General features: G+C 38.7%; 1 non-coding gene across 1 annotated transcript; it reads right to left on the reverse strand.

The window, feature by feature from the left end:
* Window positions 1-923: 923 nt before the first annotated feature.
* LOC141616667 (small nucleolar RNA R71) lies at window positions 924-1,030 on the reverse strand. The gene has a single exon (XR_012531000.1). It is a non-coding gene; the product is annotated as a small nucleolar RNA R71 (small nucleolar RNA).
* Window positions 1,031-11,991: the final 10,961 nt, after the last annotated feature.

An 11,991-nucleotide genomic window follows, 5' to 3' on the forward strand; every position in this document is an offset into this window, starting at 1 on the left:
GTTTAGTAACCTTCTACATCAACCCAACTTGTGACACCCCTAGACACCCCTAGTAGCAATAGAAATCTTCGTTTTCAATACCCGTCCCTTGGGATCCGACCTTTACTTGCCCCTTTACTAATTGTAGAGTTGTTTGTGAAGTATAAATTGTGTTTTGTATCGACCATTGACCAACGACCACATATGCTTAATTGTGAACACCAAATGGCATCGATCAAAAATGGCGCCGTTCTTGGGACGGTGTTTAATTGATTTTAGATTTCTTTTGTTATTTTTAGTTGTGTCTTTTTCACCTTGGGGAAGTAAAACTCCTCAAGGAATGTTCTAATTGTTTTCTAGTTGTTTGATATTTTGCATGTCTAGAAGGTTACAAAGAAATTTGTTACCTTTTGACCGTGAAATCGAAAGAACCTTGACGAATAATAGGAGACTTGTTAGGAGGAATTTGGGAGGTGTTGGTGAAGTTGTTCAACCCACTAGTGAGTTTGTCAATCCTTTCGCAATAGAAGGAGAAGAGAACCCATTAAACAATACCACACAAAATCCACCTACAATGCCTAAATTCTCGTCACACTCTATACCCACCGAGGAGGATCTACCAAATGGTACTCCTACCCCACAACATCTTACCGGAAATTTTATTGCCAAGTCCGCCTTCATCCAACTAGTTGAGAGGAGCCAATTCGGGGGAATGCCTAGTGAGGACCCTCATTCTCATATGGAAACATTTTGTGATTATTGTGAAGCTATCTCTCAAACGGGCGTGACTCAAGACCAAATAAGATGGGTCTTATTTCCTTTTTCGTTAATCGGCACCGCAAAGCAATGGTTGAAGGGCCTTGATAAGGCCACCCTTGGAATAGATTCTTGGAAGAAGTTAGCTCTCGCTTTCTACAAAAATTCTACCCACGGAGAAGACCAATATGCTAAGAGCTCAAATCACGAGTTTTAAGCAAAGGGATGAAGAGTCTTTGTATGAAGCTTGGGAGCGGTTCAAAGGTGTTTGTCGCTCATGTCCTCACCATGGACTTAGCGAATGGTTTTTAGTGCAACAATTTTGGAATGGTTTATATGAAGATTCAAGGAACATCCTCAATATGGGATCTAATGGAATGTTCACCGAAGTTGATGACAATCAAACATGGAACAAGATTGAGGAAATGGCGGTCCATAATTCGCAATATAGTAGGCCTCGCAAGGCTACTAGAGGAGGAAAGTATGAAGTGGACACCGTTACTCAATTGGGTGCTCAACTTAGTGCTCACATTGACACAATCAACTTGAAATTTGAACAAGCTATGGCTAGGCTTGAGGAAAACTCAAAATCATCAAAGCATCATGTCAATGCCATGACGGCATCCTCATCAATCCCAAGCGGGATATGTGAGAATTGTGGAACCTTGGGTCATGACTCAAGTGAATGTAGGGGAACAACCGAACAAGTCAATGCTTTCCAAGCTTACAAAAGTGGCACCCCTTATTCAAATTTTTACAATGAAAACACCAAGTTCCACCCAAATCTCTCATACAAGAGCCAAAATGTTCAAAACCCTCAAACTACATACACTCCACCACCCATGAGGAATCAAAATCAAAGACCCTTTTTCAATCAAAACCAAGGCTACCAAAATCAAAATCCATACAATCACCACAATGACCAAAGTTTTGATGTCCAAAAAGCGGTCATTCAAATGCAAAAAAATCAACAAGAATTCTTCACCCAAATGCAAAAGGATAGCCAAGCAAAGGATACCACCATCAACAACATTCTAGCTCACACCAAGATGTTGGAAACACAATTGACCCAACTAGCATCTTCAAGCTCATCAAGACAAAAGGGGCAATTACCACCTCAAGGTAATCCCCCTAGACATGAAACGGTCAGTGCCATTCACTTGAGAAGTGGTACAAGATATGAAGCCCCGAAGAAGCAAGTTGAGAATGAAGTTGTGAGAGCTAGTGAGAATGAAGTTGTGGTGGAAGGTCCCAAAGAAGGGGAATCATCAAAAGAAGAAAGTTCAAAGAAAAATGAAGACAAAACCAAAGAAAAGGAGCCCATTGTGATTAGACTTCCTTTTCCAAGTCGTCAAGCCAAGCCCAAATTTGATGATCAACTTGGAAAGTTCATGGAAATTGTAAAGAACCTAGAAGTCTCAATTCCTTTTACGGAATTAATCAATCACGTTCCGGCCTATGCGAAGTACATGAAGGATATTCTCACAAAGAAGAAGTCAATCCGGAAACTTGAGACTATCGCCTTCACTAAGGTGAGTAGTGCAATTCTTCAAGGGAGTTCACCTCCAAAGTTAAAGGATCCGGGAAGCTTCTCAATACCGTGTACCATTGGCGACACAACGATCAACAAAGCCTTATGTGATCTAGGGGCTAGTGTGAGTGTCATGCCGTACTCGGTGAGTAAAAGGTTGGGAATGGGAGAGCTCAAATGTACCAACATCACTCTTCAAATGGCCGATAGATCGACGAAGACACCGCTAGGGATATGGGAAGATGTCCCCGTGCGAATTGGGAAGTTTTTCATTCCGGTGGACTTTGTCATTGTTGATATGGAGGAAGATTCCAACATTCCAATCATCTTAGGAAGACCTTTCCTACACACCGCGGGTGCGGTAATTGATGTGAAACATGGAGAGCTCACTCTAGAGGTAGGAGATGAAAGCATAACTTTTAATCTTGACAAGACCATGAGAGCTCCTCGTTTGCATGAGCCATGTTTCATGATTGATCATTATAGCCGCAAAGATGAAAAGAAGAAATCGGAACTCCAATGGAAGAAGAAAGTTGAAGATACTCCATTCAAAGAGCAAGTGAATTGTGAAAAGGAGAGCTTGCAAAGCTCATCAAAATCAACCAAGGAAGAAGAAGATGGCCTCATTGGCCAAACGAAGAAATTGGGAGAGTTGTCTCCATCCAAGCAAGAGATTTTCAATGATCAACTCAATGAAGTTTGTGGTCTTTGGGACGACGAATTTGAAGGGATCTTTAATCCCTACATTGGGCATGCCATCGATCATGATCAACAACAAGAGCCACGGTCTATTGAGGACCTCTACCACAACAATGAACAAGCTTTTAATTACTTCTTCGAGGTGTTGAGCAACATCAACAACACCTTGAACATGCCTCCTTGACATCTCATCAAGAATGAGAGTTTGGTGGAGTCCTCCCTAAACCACCACTTGTAAATATTTCTAACTCCCTAACTTACATTTAATTTTTGCATTGCATTTTTGTCATTTTTGGATTTTATTTACCTTGATCAAAATAATTGTCATGAAAAGAGAGAAGTGAGGGAGGGACTAATGATTTTAATTGATGTGTAGTGATTTACCTTAGTGTGGGGATGGCAATTGCCTAGGCTATTCATGCCTTAGTAGTGCCCCCACAATGAAGAACACAAGATTTGAAAGAAAGAAAGAAAGAATGTTAAGGAATGGGTTTGCGCAAGGATCCGTGTAATCAAGGAAGAATCCGAGCGGATTCTCGACAATCCGCCCGTCTGCGCAGAGGATCCGAGCGTCCGGAGAAGACGCCCGTCTTGGGCTGTGCAAATATTGAAGAATTCTGTCGTTAAGGAATCCGAGCGGATTTTACGGAAAGACGCCGTCTCCCAGGATCCGTCCGTCTCGGTAAAATCCGCCCGTCTTGAAGTCAAGAAAAACAAGAAAAATCTCGGATGAGAATCCGTCGGATTTCCCAAGAGACGCCCGTCCCTCAATAAAAATCCGAGCGGATTTCCCGGGAGACGCCCGTCTTCAGCGGGATTTTTAAAATTTGAAGCTTGAAAATCCGAGCGGATTGCGCCTAATCCGCACGGATCGTGCCTGCATCTTCGAGATTTTCGTTTTCTTTAAATACCCCCCCCACCTTCATTCATTCATTCATTCATTCATAAACACTACTCATAATACCAAAACCCTCATCCTCTCCATCTCAAACACAAAAACCCTCAACAAAATCACCAAAACAAAATCAAATCATCCTTCAAACATCAAATTAATCACTCCATCTTCAAGAAAAATCAAAACCAAGCACAAAATCTTCACCCTTTGAGTCGATTTTTGCTCTCATAAAGGCAAAGCCTTTCACTTTCAAAATCGATTTGGGCATTCTACAAATTGAAGATTTTTGATTCTCTACTTGGTTTTCAAATGGCAAGAACAAAGGGAGCAACAAAGGCACCAAAAGCAAAGGCTCTCTCTCAAAGGCAAAAAGCTCTACAAACAAAGAAAGCTTTGGCAATGGTGGTGTCAACACCAAGCTTGGTAGTGGAACAACCTCAGCAAATTTCTATGGAAGCATCACCTTCTACTCCGGTAATTAATCAACTCTTGCATTATCCGGAGGTAACTTTCATCTCCGATGACCATAGAAATTCATTTGTCAAGTTTGCTATGAAACAAATTCAATCCACCAAGTTCATATGTGAAAAAACCTTAGAGAAGCTAGGTGTCCTTGAACAAACAAGAGTCTTTTTCAATGCCATGGGTTTGAAGAAATTGTTTGAAATGAAAGAAGTAACATACCCCTCCCTTGTTTTGGAATTCTTAAGTTCTTTAAAAGTGACAAAGGTTGAGAATAGAGAAAATATTGAGTTTCGTCTAGCTAACACTAGTAGACGCATTTCCTTTCCGGAATTGGGTACAATTTTGGGTCTTAGCGATACACATAAATTCTATAAGCAATATGGTAAGTACGATCCCGCGCCTCTTTGGGAGGCAATCTCCGGGAAGAAATATGAAGATTTTCATGCTTGTCGTGCTCTCTTGGTCCATCATCCGGGCATAAGAGTTTGGCACAAAGTTGTGGGAAATACCATAATTGCTAGAAGAGACACCAATCATTTCACGGGGCTCGATTTTATTCTCCTCGAATCAACCTTGAATATTGGAAGAATTCACACCAAGCCTTACAATTGTTTGAGGCTATTGGTTGATAGATGGCTTCATGTAGATAGTGGGAAGAAGGGTCAAACCGTAATTGTCAATGGCGGCCTTGTCACGGCTCTAGCCAAGCACTTTGATCCTAATTTCAATAAGGATAACAAGTACAAGGCTAAGGATGGTGGCCATCTTATTGATATGTCCACCTTGATTAACAAGTTTAAGTGGGTTGCTCACAATCCCCTTGATACCAAGTATGGGTGGCTTACTAGTGAGGCTCGTTCATTCACTTTACCCGCAAAGATTTGCCGTCTTAGTGTCCACCGGACCAACTATTTACTTCCCCTAACCAAAGAAGCCGAGTACATCATTCAACAACAAAAGGGTGATCATGAAACTCCCTCCTCTTCCATTGTTGTACCACCTTACCCCTATGATTATGAAGAGTTCAAACCGCAAGGAGTTGAAATTGGAAAAGATTATGTCACTCTTCTAATGCAAGCCATGCACAAGCAAGCTTATGAAGATCGGAAAAATGCTTATTTGGCTCAATATCCTCCCCTCCTACATCTAGCTAGGCAAGGACTCCTTGATCCATCTTGTCCTTTGCCTAGTTGGGCGGATAGAGAAGCCTTATTTCCGGGTGCATCAAGGGATGTGGTGGAAGGCAATGAGGTTGTTGGAAATGATGAGGAGATTGATGATAATATTGAGGAAGAAGCAAGTGGATATGAAGAAAGGGATGGTGAAGATGGTGAAGATAATGATGAGGAAGATGATGATGAGGAAAGCAATGAAGAAAGTGCCAAGGAAAGTGGCAATGAGACCACTTCTCATGAGGGAAGTGATGGTGATAGTAGCATGATGGAAGACTAGCCTTGGAGATTCCTACTCTCCCACGGTTTGTCTATATCTCTTTATACTTTATTTTCATTTTGATCATTGTTGGTTTAGTCCTAGCAACATCAAAGGACTCACACCTCGGTTCCATTGAGGTGTTCTTTATTGTTCCCATCTTTGAAAATCCAAAATGACAATCTAGTCTCATGCATAGCATAGTGTGTGCATGAACTCCCCCATGCTTTGACATTAGCAATAGTGTCTTACTTGGTTTGGGGAAGTTAATGCATACGCAACGGGAGGTAATTTAAATTATCCTCTCCGTCATAACAAAAACCATGCATCATGTAGAATAGTTTAGTGTAGAATTGCATTTAGCATAGAAATCATGCATCATCTTTGCATAATTTCCATCATTTTGGCCATTGAGGACAATGCCCATATTAGTGTGGGGATGGGAATTCTAACACTTAACTTCTATTCAAAAACCATAAAAAATTGAAAAATTTCAAAAACCGTAAAAATTTAAAAATTGAAAAATCCAAAAACAAGTTCATTTCCCTTGTATATATTGTCTTGTGTATTTTGTGTTTGTTTCATCCTTGTTCACTTTGATTGACTACGCCACATCCGAGACATGAGGATATTGAAGACCGCATGGTATGATCTTTCCAATCTCCTTTTTCCTCTTTATGTTAATGACTATGTGGCTTTATTTTGATTGATGCGGTAAAACAATGTGAACTTAGGACTTGCATTTAGTTTATTTGTCATATTAGTTGGTAGAATCATTTGCATTAGGATGTATAAATGTTAGTTGCATCATGGCATGTAGTTGCATGTTAGAAAATTTTGCGAAACCGTCTATTTGGGAAGCTTGACAAGTGTATTTAGGCCCTAGTAGATGCTTTTTCTTCTTAAGACTTTGCTTGTTAGAATACTTGTAAAACACCCTAGGATGTGTCATGCTAGTATCCTTTGACCCATGGATTAAGGCCTAGTCAAGAGTACCTTGTGGTGTGATAACTCCTTGGCTACCGTTTATTCCAAGGTGACCCTTGAAACCATGCATACTTCTATCATTCATCCATGTTCTACCACATTTTTGTCATCAAAGGGAATGGGCACAAAAACAAAAAGAAATCAATTTGAGTTCAAAGAAATGAAAAGAAAAGAAAAAGTTTGCAAAAATGCATCAAATGAAAAGAGGAGCAAAAATAGAACTCCTAAAGCTTCAAATACAAGGCACCCTCGTTACTAATTGGGGTGACTTTGAAAATGTTCAAAAGAAAATGCAAAAAGTTGTCAAGTATTGAAATGCCAAAAATCAAAAAGAAATGGCAAAAAGAAAGTGTTCTCAAATGTCAAATGCCAATGAAATTGGGGGGAAAAACAAAAACAAAAGCAAACTCCCAAAGTGAAACTCAAATATCTATCGATCCCTTTATCCATCGTATCCATTTTTGTGCATGGTAGAGAGGGGACGACCCTTCTTCTTGTCTAGGCAAGAGGGGAATTCCGCGATCCTCCAGTGTTTCTAACACCATAGGGAGTCTACTCTTGACAAAAGCATTTAGCGATTGAGGACAAAGGTACCCTAGCTTGACACATTTTGGAGGTGATTTATTGGTATCCTTCTAGGCTTAGTAGTTTGAACAAATTGCATCTATGAAGGATTGTGTACCCTTGAATTGCTTCCCTTGTAGATAATTTCCGCCACTTAGATGAGGAAAGTGGCTATTCTTTTGTAGATGCATCCATTACTTGATTTTGTGTGCTTTAATGTTTGGATGTGTCGCCATTTTGGCAAGACCCACCTTGCCTTGCAAGAAGGCATCCTACCTCATGGTTGTCTTGTTGTGAGTTGAAGGGGCGGAGTGAGACCCGCTAATTGTCTCATATCGGCTATTATTATTAGGTTAGGTTAGTATTGGTCCTAGTCTTTGTCACCTCTTTACTCGGGACGAGCAAAGGTTCGGTTTGGGGATATTTGATGCGACCATAATTGGCGCATATTTAGCCCCCGAATTACCATTGTTTCTATGCTTTTTAGTGCCTATTTGGGTCATTTCTTATCTTTAGATCTTTGTTTTGCATATTCTTTGAGATTTTGATCCCTTGGTAGGAAAGGAGTAAGAATCTTGCATTTTCATGGCAAAACGAGGCTAAATGGATCGTATTCAATGACCAAGCATCAAGGAGAGACAAGACTAGAAGGCCTTTGTACATAGCTAAGTAGAAGATCAATGTTGAGAAAGGATCCTTGAGTCCCCAAGGAAATCCCCAAGGATTCTATGAAGAAAAGGGAAGAAAAGAAGAAGGAATGACGCTGTAGAAGAATCCGAACGGATCATCCATGATCCGTCCGTCCGCCCAGCTCAATCCGAGCGTCCTTACCCAGGATCCGCTCGGATCCCCCAGGCCCAATCCGAGCGTCTTCGACCTCCATCCGCTCGGACCGTCCATGCCCCATCCGTCCGTCTCGACCTCCATCCGCTCGGATCACGAAGACAAAGACGGTTTCGTCCTTCAAGTTACAAAATGGAGACGCCCTTCTCTCATTGAATACCGGAGTCTCCTTGCTCAACTTAAAAAGTGTAATTACTAGTTTAACCCTTAGTTAACCCTAATGCATCCTCCCTAATTTTCACTATAAATACCCCATTAGTCTAATTAGAGGAGCATGTTCTTCTTATCAATAATTAGTGTAGTTAATATCAATCAAATCTCTCTTCAATATTGTAATCAAATATTAATCAAGTTTTAATCCAAGTTTTAGTTCCTTAATCTCTCTCTTGTTCTTACTTTATTTTGGGTAATTGAAGATTATTTGGGTTATTATTGGGAGATTGACAACCTCTCAATCTAGGATTCAAGTACTTCTATTATTCTTGCTTTATTATTGGAATCATTAGTAGGTATAATCTCTTAATCCCTTTTTAATTATTGCTAATTACTTTCATTTATTCATCATGTTTCATTATGTTAGTATGATTGACAACCTTTCTAGCATGATCAATATGATAATGAGTGAGTAGTCTCTTAGCTAGGGTTTAATGGGTGATTAGGGGAAACCAACATGGGGATGATTCATGCTTAAATCAATATGCTTTCATATCTTATTTGCTTGCTTGTTTTGATCTTAATACATGCACATGTTATGTTTGATGAAATGCTAAGCCTATGAATCCTTGCATTTATTATCATCTACTATCTCTTCAACTTGACTTGTAAGACATAACCCAACTCGAGTCTTGTTAGACCATGCATGCTTTGAGTAGGAAAGATTAAGTCGACTTGTAGGTGTTGTACAATCTATGTGATTCGGCTCCGGGACCCAAACTTTCCTAGGATCGTAAGATATAACCCAACTCGATCCATCACAACAATAATTGCTTGCTTATAATTTGAGAACATGTTTGTATGATCATATCCCATGAATCCCCTATGAACCCATGACACCCTAGTGCTTTTAATCAATTGTTTACACCCTTATTTCATTTACCTTGTTAGCTTATTTTCATTGCTATTTTAGTTTAGTAACCTTCTACATCAACCCAACTTGTGACACCCCTAGACACCCCTAGTAGCAATAGAAATCTTCGTTTTCAATACCCGTCCCTTGGGATCCGACCTTTACTTGCCCCTTTACTAATTGTAGAGTTGTTTGTGAAGTATAAATTGTGTTTTGTATCGACCATTGACCAACGACCACATATGCTTAATTGTGAACACCAAATGGCATCGATCAAATACCGACCATGCTAAAACGGTTGACACAACAGTCGAGGATGATGAATCCCCTATAGATGAAACTAACGAACAAAGAAAGAACAACTTTCGTTGGTTCTATGACATGGCTTTTGACTACGCCAAGAAACCTAGCACTTCACAAACTCCTTGTCGACCCAAACAAAGCAAGCCTAATCACAAGAAAAACAGTCATGTTAGACCTAGAGAAATTCCTAGACCTAGGGAAACCCCTAGACCAAGAGAAAACCATAAACCTAGAACTCATCCTAAACAAAATTACCCAAGGTTTAGAAAAACAACCATTAGACAAGTTTGGGTACGAAAGGATTTGGTATATAGAGTAACTAATCATAAGGGACTCAACCTAGCTTGGGCTCCAAAACCTGTATTTAATCCTTTCTGCAGGTAATGGTGAAAGAAAACAATCAATGGTATCTTGAAAGTAGATGCTCAAGACACAAGACTGGAGATAAGAATTTATTTATTTCACTTAAACCTTTCAATGGCGGAAAGATGACGTTCGGGGACAATAAGAAGGGTGAAGTTATTGGTGTGGGCAAAATTGGAATTTCTAAGTCACACGCAATCAGTGATGTCTATCTAGTGGATGGTCTCAAGCATAATTTGCTTAGCATATCTCAACTATGCGACAAAGGTAATAAAGTTGTTTTTCATACTGATGGATGTCGCATTATAATTGAAGGAACAAGCAATGTTATTCTTGAAGGCCATAGGAAATGGAATGTGTATATGGTAGATTAAAATGTTGTGCCTACTAACTCTTTTACGTGCATGAAAGTTACTCTTGATAATCCCTATTTGTGGCACAAACGGTTCAGCCACATTAGCTCACTAACCTTGAACAAACTCAAGAAGTGGGACTTGGTTGAAGGGTTACCTAAGATCAAGTTCGACCAAGAAAAAAATGTGTGACACGTGTGCTAGGTGGAAACAAGTGAGATCATCATTCAAACCTAAAAGAGAAGTAGGCACAAATCAAGCCTTGGAATTGGTACACATGGATCTATGTGGTCCTATGAAGGTAAGGAGTAGAGGAGGATCCAGGTATGTCTTTTTCCTCGTGGATGACTACTCAAGATATGTATGGCCTATCTTCCTTCATTCAAAAGATGAGACTTTTGATGAATTTGATGTTAGGTTCATATACCTATTATTCGACTCTTTTAATAGTGAACTAATTAACTTCTTAATATTTGTTCTTTAGATCCAGTGCATGCATAACAAAATAAGAGATTAATAAGGAAAAACAATGACCCTTATATTGTTATATGGTTCGAAATATGGGCACAAATAAGGTCACCTTCCTTATTTGTTCTTGAGCTTATAATGGTGGATGATCCTCCAAAAATCCCAATGTAGAGATTCTCCTTTGATTGCACCCAAGACAAATCCCTCAAAAATAATATACTAATTAACTAAATTAGTTTATTATTATTCCTTAAAATGTATTCTAATATTATTATTATTACTACACTAGTAACCTTATTTGATATTAGAATTTTATGAACAATTTTGTTATCTAAAAACTTGTTTTAGAGAGAGGTAGAGAGAATAGAGCAAGTTTGCATGTCATGTTGATGAATGAATGTATATGTGAAAAATAAGAGAACAATTCTCTTATAGAAAGAGAGGAAAACCGGTGGGGGTCAAGGAGTACATGTCAAAAATTGGAATCTCCTTTCCCTTTTACTCTTATCAACATTTTAGGTGTATAAGGCTTCTAGTGTAGGTTCCATTATTTATCATTTTATCACATAAAATAAAATAATCACAACCCACTAATACTCCCTCCATTTCGGTCCAACATACATAAAATGGACTACCATTTTATTTTGTCAATTTGTCATTTGTCACACAATATGTCACATGTTGTATGTTACATGTTATTGATTAATTTAATGCAATTTATCAAATAAATATCATTTTATAAATTAATCAAATCACATACAACAAATTGACTAGTGATACTTGATCACATAAACAAAATGGGTCATATAATTATAATTCACAACATCTTGTAATTATAATTAGCCATTCATTCTTATCTCAATTGTTTCACAAACAATAATCAATTTTAGTAATAAAGTATTTCAATTAGTAAAATAAATCTTATTTAATCCCATTACAATAAGATATCAATATTCTCTCTCACAAGTGAATTGTTCAATTTTAAGGAATTGATTAACTTGTATCGTCATACAATTAATCAATTTGTCTATTAAGGGAATTGTCCTTTAGGTGTGACCTTAAGGGATCAACTAATCACCACCGTCAAATGACAGTAATGTCAAACTCTAGTTAGCCAATCATTACCGATTAATGATGATCTGTTGACTATATATTGAATCATCCCTTACGTATTCTTAATATGAGATTCAAACATCTGATCACACTATTGTTGAGGACACATATTTCAACATTTGACTGTCTTATGAAACTTGTTCAAAATAAATATAAGACTAATCTTATATCTATT

Source organism: Silene latifolia, chromosome 11 (genome assembly GCF_048544455.1).
Source record: "Silene latifolia isolate original U9 population chromosome 11, ASM4854445v1, whole genome shotgun sequence".
Classification (NCBI taxonomy): Eukaryota; Viridiplantae; Streptophyta; class Magnoliopsida; order Caryophyllales; family Caryophyllaceae; genus Silene; species Silene latifolia.